Source organism: Zeus faber (assembly GCF_960531495.2).
Source record: "Zeus faber genome assembly, chromosome: 16".
Lineage (NCBI taxonomy): Eukaryota > Metazoa > Chordata > Actinopteri > Zeiformes > Zeidae > Zeus > Zeus faber.
Window position 1 is genome coordinate 24,375,399 of NC_137202.1, and position 20,639 is coordinate 24,396,037.

Genomic DNA, 20,639 nt, shown 5'->3' on the forward strand with positions numbered 1-20,639 from the left:
TAGCCTAAAGCGACATTTGAATCTGAACGCGTCTTCACAAACCTTGAGATGCCTGGCGGCGCACATGATAAGCACATTTTTAAAGCATCAACTGTGGCCAGGAGGCTTCCGCAAGGCAGGCTTATCTATGGAATTGATGCTGTCAGAAGCCAGAAGCCAGCGGGCCCTTCTGTGGCTGCAGGGCAGGGTGCTCGGGTCCATACGGCTGCGGGCCCCAAGGGTGGCTTCGGGGCCTTTTCCCCTGCTTGGAACGCACACACATCACATGTACGCACACGGACACACACACACACACACACACACATATATACATATACACACATCACACACACCTACACTCATCACAGGCACAAACACACCCCCAACACCCTGCTGGTTACATCTCTCACCTTTTCTCCCTCATTTACTGCCATAACTATGACAGGAGGAGACCATGTGAACTATGTTTTGTCGATTCATCTCGTCATCTGACGTTTCTATGTTTACGTTTTTCCATGTACATGTTGTTGTTTGGTTCTATCTTTATTTGTCTCACCCGTGGTAATTCTCCCGTCTTGGAGCAGTGATTAATTATTTATAAACCAAAACGTGGTAAGGTGGTTCTCCAAAGAGGGGGATTGGTGGCGGTTCTGTGTGGCGAAACGCTGCAATGGCATACAAATAGTCTGTATTGTATGCCCAGCATCCTGACGGCACAGGTTAAAAGAAAAAAAGGATAAAAGAAAAAAGAATGCGGACAACAGACAGGCCTGTGACATTTGTTTTCTGCACAGTGTCAGCCAGCTGAGGCAGTGGGCAGGGATTCCTCACTGGCGCCTGTGAAAGACGTGCACAACGACCATTACGACCATTTCATTAGTCATAATACCTGGTACCAGGAAGGTTATACAGGTGACAGTGCCTCAGATTCAGCTCAGGCACTGCAAGTGGCTTTGTCCGATTCAGGGATTCATTGGTCGTAGATGTCCACTGTCATGTCTTGGTCCCCAGTGTTAACATGGTTTGTCAGATAATATATCATTATTTTATATATCGTAGACATATATCTATTCCCCTTGAAAAGGAAGATTTATTATTATTATCTTTTATTATTTTTTATTATTTTTATTTTTGTCATAAAAAGAAACACCAGAATTCTCAGAGCATGAATATAATGGCCATACATACCTCTTTAGACAAGAAGTTCCCTGTATCTTGCAGTTCCATGCAGACACTGTATTAGGACAATGAGAGACATTTCAAAGGCCACTCAAAGGCGGAATGCTTATAATAATATGGTGATTTTGGGCTAAAACCAGGAGAATTTCTGTCGAAGAACTTTTCAATGCGTGGTCAGTGGGATAAATCTTTGCTATCAGAAACAGACCAAGAGCTTCGTTAACGAAAATGTAATTTGCAAAATAGAAGAGAAACTTCAATGACATTAACCATTGTTTGGGAAATTCTGAGGAACATCGTGGATGTCTGCATGTAAGCCAAGCTGCCACTGGTTATGGAGCTTAATACATCTAAACTATGATCTATTTGTTATATGAATGTATTTTGAAGTATGAATGATTGTATTGCCCATCACAATTTCTTTATAACTCACCCGATTTCAAAACACGCCTTTATTCGGTCATAGTCCGCATCAGTAATTGCAGTCCACGCCTGCGAGGAGGCCTCCAAGGAGAAGGACATCTGGGGTGAATAACTAGGAGAATAACAACACGTCAGTAACAGCACTACCTCGCTATGTAGTAGGCATTCTCACAAATGAGAGACATGAGAGACAAATGAACAAATGACATTGGAACAAATAGCAAATAATGATGAAAGATAGTAATTTAAATAAAAAGTAAAATAAAGAAAATTACAGTTCACAGTAAACCTCTGTATCAACCAGTGTTAATTTTGACAGCAAATTTTTTACTTAGTTTTCGTATAGTCTTTTGATTGAAATGCCATTTAATTTTAGACAAATTTTCGCATGAATGAGACAATGAATTGTTTTCGCTTTAGTCTAGTTTTAGTTGACTAAATATCATACGATTTTAGTCGGCTTAATCCACAGTAAAGTTAGTCAATTTAAATCTAACAGGTTTAGTTAAATTGTAATGCATTATTTTAGCGTTTCCGTCAAATTTCTAAACTCATTATATACTCCTGGAGGGAACATCTATTAACCTGTTATTAAGGAATGGTATTAAGGTTTGAACGTGCAATACAGATACTAATTTATCTATTGTCATATGAAACATGTGTTTATTTATGTTAAAATTAAATACATATAAAACCAAGTCTCATAAAGGAACATGAATATGGCCTTGCTTTTTCACAAAAATACCAAAATACCAATAATTAGATATGCATTGTTTATTTCAACTTGCATATGACAATCTTCATTTTTCCAAGCAGAAGTGCGGCTCTCAAATATTGAAAAAGAAAAACTGCATTGGCTGTAAAGCCATTGCACATAGTATCCACGTATAGAAAAGTCAACAGTCCTTTGTGAATAATGAAAACAAGTATCAAGAAACTCAAGACGAGTGAAATAGATTTGGCTCATGCTCTTTTCTACAGCTAGCACAGACAATGGAAGTGAATGTAAGAGTTTTACTTCTCAGACTGATGAGATCAAATATTGCAAAGGCTGCAACGCCATCAGTGCATGAAAACGTGAATCAAGAACAATTACATGGTCTTATTTATATTATTTACAACATAAGTAAGAAGTGGATCCCTATTTCTATGGGAAGAACTATCATTAATTTACTGTTCACTGTTAATTATTTCAATGGTTGGGATTCTCAAATACATTCAAAGAATAAGTGCGCGGGCTATATCAGTACGAGGGTGTATCTGGGCCATCGTAGGTTGAAAAAAGAAAAAGAAAAACGGATAGGGGAGGTGGAGGGGTGTAATATTCAGAGTGGTATTCCCCAATATTCCCCGTGGAACTACAAGGATACTCTCTCTGCAAAGGTTTTGGAAGCTGGCATAGCCAACAGGTCCAAAGCAAAAGGTTTTAACCTTTGATTAAAAAAACAAACCAGTGTCTTTGCCAGCCAAAAGTCTGTTCATGTGTCATCACCTGTGGTCAGTTGTGAAGGCGCTTCCTTATACTTTCTGATCTGCTGCCTTATGCTGGTTGTGGAGGTCCTCTGTCCAGGCCTCGTGCGGCATTTTGAAATAAACCTTAAAACTGGCTGCTTTGATGAGGATGGTGCTGCCTCTGGTTCCTCAATATTCTCCTCCTGTTTCAGCAGTTCCTGAATATTGTAATCCACCACATCAACAAGGGTTTCACAGACAGTTGGGTTGACAAAGCAGGCAGCCGCTGCAAGTGGCAAGAACCTTTCATCGTTTGGGTGCAAGAGCAAAAGCGCTGGTTCACACTTCCTTTCATTTTCTGTGCTAGAGTGGCAGGGTCTCAGGAGCTAGCATTCTGTTCAAAGTTTCCAAGGCGGCTGAGCAGATCAAAGAGGGCGGGGACCACTAGGCACATGGGCATGGTATCACTCAGGAGGGTTTTAATATGTTCCGCAAAAGGCAGCAGTAGGTCCTGCAATTGCGTAAGCTTTTGCCACTCAACAGGGAACAACCTGTTTGACAATTCTATAAGATCATTGACCAGAGGCTTTTGGGTAAAAAGAAGGAGAGACACTGCAAATGACCGCAGCTGGAGTAGGCCTGAAAGTAATTATTATTATTTTTTTTAGCTCGGCAAGAAATGATTAAAAGCTGAAATAGCTTGCAAAAACCATTTCATGCTAAACTTGCAACTTTCATCCCCCATACATTTGGCATAGGCAGGCAAAACGCAATACATACCCCAGTAGTCCGACTGCTAATCCAGTACAGGTGAGGAGTTATTGGACCTTGTTGTCTCATTTGGGTTGCACTTTCAGTTCCCTGGAGTCCACAATTTTCACCATGGTAATATGAAAATGAGGCCAAGTACGAACAACTCTTGATAATGCCGTTATAATACACATGCGATACAGCTTGTGATTTAATTCAATGGATTCCTCTTTTCCTGTTTTCTTTTGACAGCCGTGCAGCTGACATTTGATCTGCGTTAGGGGGTTTCATTATAAAGGCTTTTGGAAGTCCCACCGCATGTCACCTCAGTCATCTAAACCCGTGTTTTTCAACCACTCTGGCGCGGCACAGTCGTGTGCCGTGAGAGTTCGCCAGATGTGCTGTGAAAATGTTCCAAATTGCACTAAAAAAAAAGATCTGCAAATGATCTGCGTTGCAAGATTAAGGTTGGTGGTAAGGTATTATGGTAAGGCTGTAATAATTGATCAAATTAATCAGCTCCATACAGACGAGCACCTCCAGAGGAACTATTTTCACTCTGAAAGCGAGGATCATTCATAGTGATGTTCAACGCTTTTTGGAGATTCGGTTCTTGACGAGTCACTCAGTGAAAAGAGTTGTTTGATTTTGGACTCCCGACTCTTGGTCCAATTGAGTGGCTCAACGCACAGTGAGCTAGGGAGGAATCCCTGTGAGTGAGAATCAGAAGAGTCGTTTGGCTCTCGGGGATGTGAATTGAATCCTCCCAAGGATCATTAAATCTGTTCAAATTATTATAGTAGTCGCACTCTTATTAATTATGCAAAAGGATTTTAGGAGAGAGACTCCCAACAATTTGCTACAAACAGCTTGTTTGGAAGTCCTGCATCACGATTAGTAGGCCATGAAAATAAGCACAGTTATGCATATTATTATATTTGAATGGTTTACACTTTAAAAGGACCGTGGTGTGCCATTACGGTTACTTAAATGTTGAAGTGTGCCTTGGAAGAAAAACAGGAACCACTGATCTTATTAACTATGTGTACACAGCACAGGCCTCAGGGTGCTCGGGTCCATACGGCTGCGGGCCTCAAGGGTGGTTTCGGGGCCTTTTCCCCTGCTTGGAACGCACACACATCACATGTACGCACACACACACACACACACACACACACATATATACATACACACACATCACACACACCTACACTCATCACAGGCACAAACACACCCCCAACACCCTGCTGGTTACATCTCTCACCTTTTCTCCCTCATTTACTGCCATAACTATGACAGGAGGAGACCATGTGAACTATGTTTTGTCGATTCATCTCGTCATCTGACGTTTCTATGTTTACGTTTTTCCATGTACATGTTGTTGTTTGGTTCTATCTTATTTGTCTCACCCGTGGTAATTCTCCCGTCTTGGAGCAGTGATTAATTGTTTATAAACCAAAACGTGGTAAGGTGGTTCTCCAAAGAGGGGGATTGGTGGCGGTTCTGTGTGGCGAAACGCTGCAATGGCATACAAATAGTCTGTATTGTATGCCCAGCATCCTGACGGCACAGGTTAAAAGAAAAAAAGGATAAAAGAAAAAAGAATGCGGACAACAGACAGGCCTGTGACATTTGTTTTCTGCACAGTGTCAGCCAGCTGAGGCAGTGGGCAGGGATTCCTCACTGGCGCCTGTGAAAGACGTGCACAACGACCATTACGACCATTTCATTAGTCATAATACCTGGTACCAGGAAGGTTATACAGGTGACAGTGCCTCAGATTCAGCTCAGGCACTGCAAGTGGCTTTGTCCGATTCAGGGATTCATTGGTCGTAGATGTCCACTGTCATGTCTTGGTCCCCAGTGTTAACATGGTTTGTCAGATAATATATCATTATTTTATATATCGTAGACATATATCTATTCCCCTTGAAAAGGAAGATTTATTATTATTATCTTTTATTATTTTTTATTATAACTTCCAGGCTGTGGAATAGTGCAGGAGTATCCAGGAAGAACTGGCAGACAGGCAGGCAGAGGAAACTGGCGGCAAACAAACTGGATCTGGATGAAATGGTGGATCCAGAACCGGTTACAGGGGATCAGGGGAACAGGAAGCCTCTAAATTGGATATTGCTCCGAGCTTTATTCGTATCAGATATTTCAAATACTGTACAGTGTTCCCAAAACACTGTTTCAAAATGTATTTATAAAGCACATTCATAAACAGTTAACCAAAGTGCTGTACAACCAGACATAGCAAAAACCATAAAACAACACAAAAACACAAAGCCCAGTTTAGAATACAATAGACAATGAAATTATAAAAGCTATTAGACCACAATAATAAGAAAGGTAACTCTCATACTTTGTTAAAGACCAAGGAATAAAGATGTGTTTTAAGATGGGATTTAAAAAACAGGCAGCGTAGGGGCCGGCCTAACATCCAGAGGCAACTTGTTCCAGAGTTTGGGGCAAAGGCGCAATCTCCCCTGTGCTTCCACCTTCGTCTTGGGACAACCAGAAGCAACTCGTCAGCACACCTGAGTGACGTTGATGGGGCGTGTGGTTGTAAAAGCTCAGAGATGGGTTGGAGCTTGCCCATTTAATGATTTGTAGGCAAACAATGAAATCTTAAAATCAATCCGAAAATGTACAGGGAGCCAGTGAACAGAGGCCAGTATGGGGGAAATTTGGTCTCACTTGCGTTTCCCTGTTAAAAAGACAAGCTGCAGCATTCTGGACCAACTGCAAGTGTGAGAGGGAGGCCTGTCTAACGCCAACATAAAGGGCATTACAGTAGTATAGTCCAGTTGAGATAAAAGCATAGATAACCCTTTCAAAATCACTAAAAGATAAAAAAAGTATGTGACCTTAGATAAGAGCCTCAGCTTGAAAAAGCTAGATTTAATCACAGAGTTTATCTGTTTTTAAAATCACTGGCCATTACCACACACTCAGTTTTACACTCATTAAAGCAAAAAATAATTAAGCTAATCCAAGCTTTGATGTCCTTGAGAAAGTCCAACTATGGTTTAAGAGTTTGCATCTATCCTTTTCAAAGGCAGGTAAATTTGAGTGTCATCTGCATTACAATGGAATGAGATGCCATATTTTATAAGAATGGACGCTAATAGGAGCATATAAAGTGAAAAAAGGATTGGCCCAAGAATAGAACCCTGAGGGACTCCACAAGGGAGAGGCACCGAGAATGAGACAGATAAGGCTGACTGCAAAACTTCTGTCATACCCTTTTCCCACTCCATCAAAAACATGGTAACACCCACTAACATCTGGCATTTGTTACCAGTGGGAAAGGAAAAACGCGGGTCTCAGTCCCAGGTCAAATGACCCTGCAATAGACTTGGATTTTAATCGGCTCCACCTCTGATCCTCTCTAATGTGAGCAAGACACTAAGATCCACTAATTTTGGCCCCTTTACCTGTGCGATGCGACAAGTGGCACTATAATAGAAAGGAATATCCATGTATCATTCATTATATCCGATTTAGAATCCAAAATCAAAATTAGAAGTTATTTACTTTGTTTACCTTGGGGGACGATGAAATAATGTGAGTGTGGGGCTCGCATCGTGGGGAGCATAGCGGAGAACCCCCACACTCCCTGCTGGACTCCGAGTCACTCCAACACCACCCCAAGCCTGCTCCCTGCCGCCGAAGGACCGGTGCACACACCGGCAGCATGCTGCTTATACTGTAGTATATCATTTGAGCAGCTCAAAATACATTTTTTTCAAGTTTTACAGTTTTATGGCATTGTAAGTTTAAGTTGTTGTCTCCTCTACTGTTTTATTCCCAATCACACTGAAACCACGACACGCCCCTTTTCTGACTTTTTCGTGACGTTGAACGTGACACTGGTGTGTCTGATGTTTATGTCACTGGTGTGAAAAAAATGGCATTTCTCCTGGCAATGGGAAAGGTGTCAGTCACCAATTTTTAGCAGGTTTACCTGGGTTTAAAAAACCCAGGTCAACATGATAATTTTCGTGTGGAAGTGGTATCAGACAATTAAGACCAGAACCACTCCAGAGCAGTACCTTTAATATCAATACAATTCTCCAGACGAGAGATGAGGATACTATGGTCTATTGTGTCAAATGCAGCTGTATGATCTAAAAGCATAAGAATGGCGGAAACCCCAGAATCAGTGCTGTGAAGGGGTTTAAAACCAGACAGGAACACCTCAAGAATGCAATGTATGTCTAAAAAATAGATTGCCATTGTATGAGTACAACTTTCTTCAAAATCTTTGAAAGAAACGGGAGTTTAGAAATTAGTCTAAAATCGGAGAAGACTTAGGGGTCCAGATTGGATTTTTTTGATCAATGGTTGCACAACTGCATAACTGCACACTGTTCATAATTATTTGGCTGTTTGGTCAAATAGTCTCACAAATGTATTAAAGAAGGCGAAAAAAATGGTAAAATAAACAAACAAAAACAAACAGTAGAACTAGTGACAGTGATAACAAAGAGGTGAGATGTGTGCTCTATTACTCACAGTCTGTCAAGCAAAAAAGTGAAGACATTTTTCACAGGTTTCTGAAGAAACAGGACAATCAGATTAGAGCACCATTAGCGTTTAGATAACGCTAATGGTACAAAAAAGAACATGAGGTTTGTGACTATCTAAAACTATTAAAAAAATATTTAGTCATTTTTAGCTTTGACAATTTTCTGATATCTGTACCAGCTGTCCTTTAAAATGTCAAGTGGTACCTATAACTTGTCTTTTTTCCACTTAGGTTCAGCTCTCCTGCATTCTCACCTGATAGCATGAGTAGTGTCATTGGTTGTGTCATGGTTCAGGTTTAGATTTGGAATACATCATTGAAATAACTCCTCAGTATTAAAACAAAGGGGGGGGCCTTGAATGAGTCTCAACAGCATTATTTTAAGTCGCAGAGAAATGTACAGTAGTGGAAGGGTTAAACATACAAGGACAACGATGAGCTGGAGCATGCTCTTGTGTAGGACCTGTCATAGACCAAACAAGATTGAAAGAGTCAATAAGATTTCAAAGGTTTTTAACCAACGACTTCGTAGGACAGCAGACATGAATATTAAAATCCCAAACTATTAGAACCCTGTCATATTTAGGCATTATTCCTGCCAAGAAATCAGAAAAGTCAATGACAGGAGACACTGAGCAGTCTCTCTCGACGCAAACAAGTTCACTTGCGCTGTCCCAAATAGTCTCCAAAGCTAGAGTGCTATATCCGGATGGGGGCGCTGCTCTGCCTGCGGGGGCCCCCTCATGACATGATTCGCACCCACCTTCAGATGGCCAGGGATGTGGCTCACCCACAGAGAGCGGAGCTGTAGCAGCGGCCATCTCAACAGCCTCTCCGCTGCGTAATGGAGTGCTTGGTCACACCACCCTGACGGTTGATGTAAGCCACTGTAGCCCGGTTGTCTGACCTGATCTGCATATCCTGGCCCCGTATCAGTGGTTCAAAGTGCTTCAGAACCAGCAACACAGTCTCCAGTTCCAGGAGGTTGATGTGGCGTGTGGCCCCCATCCACACGGGCTCAACGCCTGCCCACGGAGGGTTCCGCCCCATCCCGTCAGGGAGGCATCTGTGAAAACCTGTGCATAAAAGGAGACTCGACCCAGACACACATCCTGTGTGAGGTTCTGGGGATCACTCCAGTAGACTAGGTCCCTGTTGAGAGATTGTGGCACAACCAGCAAGCGTAGTCGGTGGCGCACCATGTTCGACAATTGCCTGCCAACGGCAAGTGTAGGGAGAGCTGTCTCCTGTCCTCCTCTCTCCCTCTGAGGCTCTCGGTGGTCCCGATGAGAGTGCCCAAACAGCCCCATCTCTGAGATCAGAGGTGTATAAATCAACTCCACTTTCTTGGACCCGCGAATGGCGCTCCGGTACAGCCAGAGATTTCAGAGATGGGTAACCACCAACAATGCCGTGACCCGGCCCTCAAATGCAGCCTGTGCATGAGAGAGGTCGAAAATGGCAGTTTGGCTTGAAGTACAGTAAGCTAGCCAGTCATTACCATCAGGGCTGAACTATTTGGGAAAATAATCAAATTGCCATTTTATTTAGACCAATATTGTGATTGAATATGCAATTTTTTTTTAAGTTTCTTGTCTTTTGTATTATTCACTTAACACAAGAAATAAATCATTTTATAGTATGACCAACACAACATTGGATACAGTGGACATATAAACCGCTCTTTCCTGTAGGCCAGACCTATGTGTTATGATGAAATGACAGGAATTTATATGAATAATATATTTCTATATCTTAAACTATTGAATGGTAAAAAGAAAATCCTTCACAGTAGAATATTGACTCATTGATTTCTGGTAGTTTGAATCTAAAAATTAACATTCAAAAAATATGCAGTGTTTCAGTAGAAATGTATTATAAAAATGTTGCGCACATATATTTCACACGCGTGCTGTGTTTTCAGGGACTCAGCTTGATGCTCATTAAATTTAAAAATAAAGGGTTAAAAAAAACAGACCCAATGGGAGAGGGTGCCTCTCTGTTCAGCAGCCGCAGGTCGGGGTCCTGCAGGGGTCACAGAAACCAGAGCGGCCACTCATTTGAGAAAGGTGAGCAACGTTCTTCCTGATAGAAAGATTGTGTGATCAGTACCTAACGATCCTAATGCTAAGCAGTAAGTAAAGTGTCTCTCCAAAATTACGAACCATAGTAAGAGAAAAGAGAGAGGGAAGCCGTGGACAAATGTGCATGCATTAATCATAACACTCTGTCTTTTACTAAATTGGCATTAAACTTTTTGACTTTTTGTGATATACCAGTTTGCTGGTAAAGGTTTTTGAAGGCTTTGTGATTTATTAAAAAATGGATTTTGAAAGCTTTTGTGGTATGTTAAATTGCTGATGATATGCTGGTATTTTCAGAAGCTTTGTGGTTTATTGCTGATATTTTTAAAGGCTCTGTAGTTTATTGCTGATATTTTCAGAAGCTTTGTGGTTTGTTGCTGATATTTTTGAAAATCCCTCATATTCAAAAAAATAAAACCTGTGGATTTTGGATTGGATTGGTACTTTATGGGTACAAATTAGAGGAACAGTACTATAAAGGACTGTACGGGCAGATCCCTAAGACACCACCTCAGAGAAGAGTCTCTTGAGGGTGAATGGTGAGAGTAAGTTGAACTTCTGAGATACCGCTTTAAGGAGATAAGTCTTGTTAAATGTCTGCTTGGTCAGAAGTGCGTGTGTGAGTTTTTGTTCGGAGATACCGCCTCTATATAAAGAGGGACTGCTTGATCAGAGGTAAACTGAAGTCTATAATACCGTCTTAAGGAGAGATGTCTCATAAGGGTCTGCTTGGATAGATTGATAGGTTCTGTGATACTGCCTCAAGAAAGTGCACTTCTAGAGGGTCTGCCTGGATAGAACCTGTCAGGGTTCGCCCGGGTCCTACCAGCATCAGCCACTAGATGCCGCCAGTACTGCCTTTTCAAGGTTGCTCTGCTTCACCTATTTCTGTTCCTGATTACCCTGCCTCATTAGATGATATGTTTCACCTGTGTCTCGTTTGGTCGTCCCTATTTAGACCCTGTCGTTTGTGTCCTCGGGCGCTCAGTCTTGAGTTTGTCTAACCTCATGACAACGCTCTTGTTCCAAGCTCCCGAGACTTATTTGTTTTTGCCCAGTTTTTGCCCAGTTTTTGTACTTGTTTTGAGTAAACCTCTATTTTTGCCACCTCGCCTCTGCCTTGTTCTCTGCACCTGGGTTCACTCAGCATACCTCCTAACAGAACCAACCTGCACGGATACTGCTTAGCAAGAAAAGCTTGCTAAGGTCTGAACAGGTAGAGTATAAAATTAGGAAATAAACTCTGCGGATACTGCTTAGCAAGTTTGCTAAGGTCTGAATGGGTAGAGTACCAAATTAATCAAATTGTTGAGAGTAGGAGCTTATGGCAAATGCCAGAAGCTACAGATAGAAGAATATAAAGCAAAGACAGATATTAATAAGACAAACTGAAGACTTAGAATAAACAAAAAAAAAATAGAGTAAACTAGGAACTGGGTATGAAAATACGGACTGACAAATCAAGGCATTCCCCTAAATAATGGAGTATTATTGATTTGATTGATCACATGCAGAAAAACTGATTTGATTTAAAAATGGTTGAGTGCCGGCGGGTTATCTCCCAAATAGGAGTCTTTCTGTGTGGAGTTTGCATGTTCTCCCTGTGCTCACATGGGGTTTCCTCCACCTCACGTCAGTAAGGGCCCCCACCAAAAACATGCACCCATCATCGTCTGACCAGCGATGGACATTTATCACCTGGTCCCCGGGCGCGTCCACGTATGCTGCCCACTGCTCCTGGCTGTGCCCCCGGAGGAAGGACAAGCCAGGATGGGTCAAAAGCAGAGGAGCCATTTCACCGGCCACCATCAAAGCATGTGCGTGTGTGTGTGCAAGCATGTGTTGTAGTGTGGTGTGTTGCGTGATAAATAAAGACTGTTTGTTTCTTTCTTTCTTTTGTTTGTTTTGTTTGTGCTGTGAATATTTGTTTCATTATCTGAGTATGGTTTACCTTGATTGAGGCTGTTGTGAGAGTGAACATTGATGGACATTTTGATAATTTAAGTTAAATGAGTATGATCTGATGTATCAGATCATGAACAAGTGAAGTTGCTTTCATAAGTGGGAAGCTATTGGTCTCCTTTGGGGTTGGTAAATTCAGTTGTTTTTGGTTGAGTGTGATTACACAGTGCTTTATAATTAATTTTTAAATAAATCAATTCGATTTACAATGAAATAAATGGATACAAAAATTACAAAAGTAATCACTCCTATTGATGTAGTGTGAAAGAATAATCCTCTTATTAAAGATATTGCAAAAATATCAGGAAAATGGAGCAAGCGGTGGCCTGACATTGAACATATGAGTGTAATATGTAATATGTAATATGAACAACCATGGCCAGCAGAAGGTACTCTTAACCTGAATGTGATTAAAACAATGCAGGTGCTTGTGTCTGCATATAAAGTAAATCAAAAGAAAGGAAAAAGAGGAAAGAGACGCACGGAGAAAAGACAAACAGAAATTGGCATTCTGCAGCTGTTCGTAAAGGAGGGACAGACATGGTTCGAAGCTGCAAAGGAAAAAAGAGAACAAAATAGACAAGAAATAAAGAAAAATGAAAAGGAAGTGGAAAAATTGATGGAGAAGATTACCGCACCCTTCTCACATACAGCATCTGTAAAGAAGCTCCCGCCTTATGAGAAGAAGGTGAAGTTCACTGATGTTTATCCCCAGCTCCCAGTGATGACAACGGAGGGAAACTATCTCTTCAAAGATGAGGATGAGCAAATAATAGAGATGGGCAAGGCTACAACAACCATAAAGATGTATCTGAGCTCCAACAGTACCAAGAGAAGGAACCATTTGGGAAGCAGGCAACAAGTCAGAAGCCTGGAAATAGGAGAAGAGAGTGTGAGTGACTCGGACGAAGCTATTGGAGGATACGGCCAAGCAGTCAGACGGATGTTGGCTAAAGCGGAGGAAAATGGAGCATGACCAGAAGGAACAGGACCAGGAGACTCTCAGAAAACTCAACAAAATACAGTTGGTGGATAATAAGAAGGAAAAGAAACAAGCTGTGGTTATGCAAAGCCAGTCACAACCAAATCAATTACCACCACAACCACAGCAAGGAAAGAGTTAGGTTCAACCACCTGTGGTCCCCACTGTCTCCCTTTTTTAACAACCACAAATATGGAGAGGAAGAGGTCAAGGAAATTTAGGACGTGGTAGAGGAGGACATTTCCAACAGTCTCCAGGAGCATGTTATAACTGGACAACTAGGCCACTCTGCACGTGACTGTTACAGGTCCAGAGGAGGCTTCAGATGAGGCTTCAGAGGAGGTTTCAGAAGACAACCCCAGCCACCCAAGGGACCGGCGAACCCTTACAGGGATCCGGAACCTGGATACTAGGGGTGCCCGGAAGACTCAAAAGGGAGGTGTCAGCTGGTAGTATCAGGGCCGGAGAAAGATCCAAAAATAAAGGTGAAAATAAATGATAAACCATTGGAAGTAATGGCAGATTGTGGAGCAGCTTTCACCTGTGTTCGGCCTGAAGATGCTATACATCTCCCCATGTCTTACCATATGGGAGAAATGATGGCAGACGCTGAGAAAGCCATTTTTGCACCAATAAATGAGAATCTTGCTATCTGGATGAGTGAAGAACAGAAGTTCATAAAAATCATGATTTCAGCTCAAGGACAAGGACAACCACAACTTATGCAGATGACATTTGAGTCAATGCTCAGCACTAAATTAGGCTCAGACAGCATGAGAGAGGAGATGCTGCAACAAATTCCAGAATGTTTGTGGTCACGACATAGTACTGAAATTGGACTTGTGAAAACAGCTCAACCGGTGAGAGTTGAACTGCGACCAGGAATCAAACCTCCTTGGAAGAATCAGTACCCACTAAAGGAGGAGGCAATCAAAGGGATTGAACCACAAATTGAAGGACTGTTAAAAGCAGGTGTCGTGGAAATATGTTCGGATCCTCAGAGAAATAAGCCCATATTGCCTCTAAAGAAACCAGATGAATCCTATAGCTTGGTACATGACTTGAGGGTGGTAAATGAAGTGGTGCAGGACTTTCCAGCTGATGTACCAGATCCACATACTTTGTTAGCCCAAATTTCTCCAGAGGCTACACACTTCACAGTGTTGGATTTGTGTGGAGCATTTTTTAGTGTTCCATTGAGTGAAGAAAGTCAAGGGTTGTTTGGATTCACATACAAAGGACAAACCTTCAAGTACAAGAGGCTCCCTCAAGGATTTAAACATAGCCCTCAAATTTTCAATAAAGTGTTAAAGGATGACTTGGCTAGGATCGATCAGATCTTGAAAAGTACTGTCATTCAGTATGTGGATGACATTGTCATCTGTTCACCAGACAAGGAAACGTGCCATGAAGACTCAATCAAACTGTTACAGCTATTGGCAGACAAAGGACACAAGGCCTCTCAGAAGAAGCTACAGGATTGTTAAGAAAAAGTCGTTTATATGGGTCAAACAATAACCGATGGACATAGAAGCATCTCTGAGAGTCATTTGGAAGCCATTCGAACGGCACCAAAGCCCAGACTACTCCAAGAACTTTTTGCTGTATGTGGCCACGTCCACTGGGGGAAAATATGCATGCGCAGTGCTTTGTCAGCCCACAGGAACAGGGAAAAGTCCTCAACCTGTTTCATATTATTCTACTGCCTATTCAGAAGTAGAATTGGGGCTACCATGGTGCTACAGAGCAATAGTGGGAGTTTATCTAATGTATGATAAAGCATCATCAGTAACTATGGGTTACCCAGTGACAATTCTTACCCATCATAGTCTCAGAAATCTTCTGAACTTTGGTAAATGTACATTGACCATGTCTAGGCTAAAAGAGTACTATAGGCTCTTAGAGCAGGAAGATGTCACCTTAGTAAGGTGCGTCACGGTAAATCCAGCGGAGAACTTGCCAACACCAGAAGATGGGGAGCCACATGATTGTGTTCAGTAAGTAGAGAGATATGCAAAGCTCAGATTGGGCTTGCAAGCTTTCCCACTGCATGTGTCAGATGTGGAGTATTTGACTGATGGGTCCTGCTATCAAATAGGAGACACATTAAGTGGTGGTTATGCAGTAGTCAAAGCCCAAGTAACTGAAATCGTTGTTGAGAAAGCAGAAGTAATACCACAACCCGCTTCTGCACAGCTTGCTGAACTTGTGGGCCTGACGGAAGCTTGTCTATTGGCCGAAGGCAAGCCAGTGACAATATATACAGATTCTGCATATGCACATAATGTGTGTCATTTATTTGGCAAAATAAATATTTGGTGGAAAAATCGAGGATTTAAGAAAACCAATGGTTCTCCGATACAGCATCATGCTCAGATAATGAAATTGCTGCATGCAATGATGAAACCAAAGGAAATAGCTGTAGCTAAGTGTGCAGCATACAAAATGGACACGTCAAGGGTTACTCAAGGTAACAAAGCAGCGGATGAGGCTGCTAAAGCAGTTACAGGAGCAAACAAAGCAGGCAAGGTTCATCTTGTCACCCATGAAGTGGACTTGGAAGATAAAATCACGCTCAGAGATGTGATCTCGATGCAAGAAGCTGCGTCAGCCATAGATAAACAATAATGGTTGGACCGAGGGGCCACACAAGAGTCTACTGGTCTGTGGAGAAATCATGAAGGACTGATGGTAGCAGCCCTCGACCAATAGGTCTGATGATTTAGGAAGCACATGGGTAAGCCCATGTTACAAGGGGGGAGGTAAGAAGAACAATCACGAAAGAGTATGGCTTTTGGGCACCATACTTGCTTGAGCAAATTGATTATGTCATAGGCAGATGTACAATCTGTCTTAAAAACAATGTTCGGAGGGGTGTGATGAGTCCACCCGGTCACATTCAAAATCTGACATGTCCCATGTATGAGTTGGTCGTGGATTTTGTTGACATGATAAGACCAGTAGGAGGTAAAAGATACATGTTAGTCGTCGTGGATAGATTTTCACGGTGGCCTGAAGCATGTCCAACCAAGCGTAAAGATGCTGAGTCAGTTGCCAAGCCAAGTTCTTGTGTCGTGAGGTCATAACAAGGTGGGGAGTTCCAGAACGCATATCTTCAGATAATGGGAAAGAGTTTGTGGATAAAACAGTAAAATTAATTCTGCAAAAATTGGGAATCAACAACGTCTAGGAGCTGTTTATCATCTGCAAAGCCAAGGTGTTTGTGAAAAATCGAATGGTGTGCTGAAAAATTGCATTGTTAAAATCTGTCAGCATACAGGACTGAATTGGGTAGAGGTGTGTAGTTAGGCGCTAACACCACTAGAGAAATATCCATTCTGAATATCTGATTCCATCATAGACGGAGGAAAAGGAAAATGTTAATCATATATTGGAATAATGTTAAAGTGTAATGCAAAAGTGAAATTATTATATTGTATTTGATGTGTGTGCAAGATACTGGCTAGTGAATTTCTCTTTCAGGAGGTTGGCTGTGTCCAGGGATCCTAACAGCCTAATGGACTTGAACACTCAAACATGGACATTCAAAAATGGAGGATGAAAATGGACGACGGACCCTGAATGAAGACATCATGATCAGGAGTGTTGAGTGAAATATCATTAAAAGTTGATGGTGTTACAAAGCAACAGTTCAATACATACATGCATGTTATTCATGTTTTTATAATATTGGAGTTTGTTTATTACAATGTAACCTGTATTATGGATGAAAAGTCTGTACTCTACAGTAGATATCTTTAGCAAGACATATTACTTTGATTTAATATTATTTTCTTTTAAGTTTTCTGTAACAGGGTGAAATTAATATATTGGGATCTCAGGTGTTTTCTTTTTTTGCAGGGTTTTGAGGGACATTGATGATAGGCACGGCTAGGTTCACTGGAGGGTCAGATGGGTCGACCAGCCTGACTTTGGACAAGATTTTTGATTTATTTCTGAAGATCTGAATTCATGCATTTATATGTAACATCCTGTGCAATTTTCTAAACCCTTCTTCTTTGCGGTTAATTGATTTGGAGTGCAATAGGTGATTGCCTGGGGCAGAGGAACTGTGAGAGAATTTTCCTGTCTTGATTATTTGTTGAAAGAACTTAGAAAGGAAGCTGCCAGATGGGTTTTTCGCTCTCACACTCCACAAATGTATTGTATTGCTACGACTAAGCATGTTCAAAAGGGTATATTATAATCAGTTTGTTTGTTAGTATGTGATTTCTATTAAGCCAATTAATCTCATAAGTTCAATGACTCTTATCTCTGTCGAGACTTTGTGTAGTCTCGAAGGGCGGGAAATATGAGGTGTCTTGGAATATGTGGCATCCCGAGACAATACCCATTGTATAAGATAATTATTAACAGATGGTGCCAGGGGTCTCAAGAGAGAGAACCAGAGCCCATTGTCAGGGGGTCCCAGTGATGAGGGAGGTGAAAATGTGAACGGTGACCTATGTAGGGGAATCAGATGGTCAACGTTGTCTCCGGTTAAGCATATAAGCACTGGCCCGAGTTTAATTCGACAGAGAATCCATCCGGCTCGGTTCTCTCCCGGACGTCGTAGACAAGTCTGGTCTGATGCTGTTCTTTTGTAATAAACCTATTATTTTACTCAAGTCAGCGTCAGCGGTCTCTCCTTCTTCATCAACACATTAAATTCATCAAGAAACTACATAGGACATTGAAGAGATGTTTCAGATGATTTGGCTGGAAGCTCCCGCTGTCGGGAGCAGTGGCTTAGGTTTTGTTTGAACATCGGGGGGGGCACATTAAGCGAGGGGTCTGGGTGTCTTCCCTCATAACATTTTGAGTGTGAAACACTTCATTTTCGGCATTCTGTTGAATTTTTATACACCAATATGTGCTTTTGCTGCATCAATTTATGTTGGTAATGTCTTTATTTATGTTCTTAAAATTCTTAAAAGTACATTTGCTCTGCTTTCCGCAGCAGTTCCGAAAACGCTCTCTTCACCCCCTTCATCCCTAGCTGGATACTTTTCAACAAATGCAGTGTGTATGTTCTGGAAATGTATTTCGATATTACCTGTTTTTTGCTAATTTCTTGCCACAGATCAAGCATAGCAGTAAGCCAGCAGCGTTGGCAGTGAAAGCAAACAAATCGGTCTACGCACTTTTAAATTCTTTATTTTCCTCTGAGACTGAGGATTTGCAATGCATAGCTACTGTATTGGAGGTGAAATAGTTCCAAGTATGAGGAGAGTGCTTTTCCGGAGAGTGCATGCTGCTGCAATCCAGAATCCACTCCCAGCTGTCTGCTCTCCCATTGGCTGAAATGTCTGCATGTGCGTGAGTAAGGGGCCAAATATTCAATTTTGATTGGTTGCTCGACACGTAGGACCCGCCTTGTCACGTTCCCGTGGCGTGCTTACGAAGCAGATGCATTCCATCAAAACTGATGTATATTTTGGTTGACTGAAATGTTAAAACATTTTTTTCATACGGTGTATAGGCTACACATTTTTACAATTGAAGAATGCAAGAATCACATTAGGCCTACAACAATGATAAATGAAAAATAAAATATTGAAGAATTACCATTATTCATTTCCATATAATTTTTTGTCAAAGCCACAGGGAGCCACTGGAGAGGGGCTAAAGAGCAGCATGGGCCTCAGGAGCTGCAGGTTGCCAACCCTTGCCCTATTCAATGGTTTATTTAGTAACCCAATTAGAGCCTTGGTGAGACAGAGGAGAGCAGAGGAGATGATAAACGAGGGAGGGAATTGGCCCAAGTGAAACCATTGTTAGACACAGGAGAAGAAAGGAACTTAAAAAGAAGGAGTGAGGATAATATTACACGTAAATGACAGAGACATAAAAAATAAAAGATTTGATGCAGGAAAATTTGCATGTAGCTCTCCGACCAGTCGGTATTACCGTGGCATGTTCGCCATCTCAGTGCGCATCACCATTCTCAGTCTCAGTCTCGTTCGTGTTCAAAGGTCCATGTTCAGTCCACGTTCAAAAGTGAAGGAGAAAAATTGAGGTAGAAAGAAAGGGTAACAAGCGAAATGGTTAGTAGGGATAAAGAATTAGAATCAGCACCTCTGAAGGCGCAGCCGCCACCCAATTACACAGGTTTATACCCGCTGATATCAGGAACAGTAGACACTAAAGGAGAAGTAAAGTTGGATAAAGGAAGAAGCAGGGATTGTGGAACACAGCGAGGGAAAGCCCCACCCACACACATGGATTGTTGCTAAAAGATTAGGAAAGAGATACATGAGTGGAGAAATGACAGTGATAGTGATGAGGGAGATAGTAATAAGGAAAGCGATAATGACCTTTTGAGCAGAGGGAATCACTCGGAAAAACAGAGAAGAAAATGTTAGAAGAAAGATTTTCGTCACGCAACACACCAAACTACAACACATGCTTGCACACACACACACACATGCACATGCTTTGATGGTGGCCGGTGAAATGGATCCTCTGCATTTGACCCATCCTGGCTTGTCCTTCCTCCGGGGGCACAGCCAGGAGCAGTGGGCAGCATACGTGGACGCGCCCGGGGACCAGGTGAAGTGTCCATGTTTTTAGTGGGGGTCCTTACTGACGTGAGGTGGAGGAAACCCCATGTGAGCACGGGGAGAACATGCAAACTCCAAGGGGGAAGAAGAGGTAAGGTGTAAGGAAAGAAGAAGGTTAGGAAAACTGAAACAAGGAAGAGAGGATTGTAGTCAAAAGAGAGAGGGGCAGAGAGAAAGGGAGGGGGACTGGTCCAGAAAAGAGGGAGGCACACTATGCGTTCTCTCACCTAGCACAACAGCCTCAGAGCCAAAGGTCACCCGGCCCACCTGTTGTCAATGTATACACACACAGAATAGTGGTAATCCAAATGATGGGTACAGACAAAGTCAATATAGGTGGCCACAAGCACAGTCTAGATATACTCAGCAGCAGGGACCACCTAGCCAGCGTAGAAGGCCTATGGAGTGTTGGGGATGCAATCAGGAAGGTCACCCCAGAAGAGATTGGTTGATTACCAGATCGATTGTCAACACCCATAGTTGAGGCAGAAGAAGAGTGTGGAGGTGTGTTCTGGTGCAGGGCCACGGAATGAGGAAGAGGAGGCAGGCAGAGGCGAAACAGCGTCGGTTGGCATGTATTTTATTCTCAGTCTTTTTAAACAAAAGGTGGCCAAAATGTCAAATCATGGGCTCGCAGGCCAATATTCAAGTAGTCTGTGTGCTTCAATACTTTAGTAAGCTCCCACTGTGTCATGTCCGGCGGCTTGCGTATTGGGGTTACTCGTCCG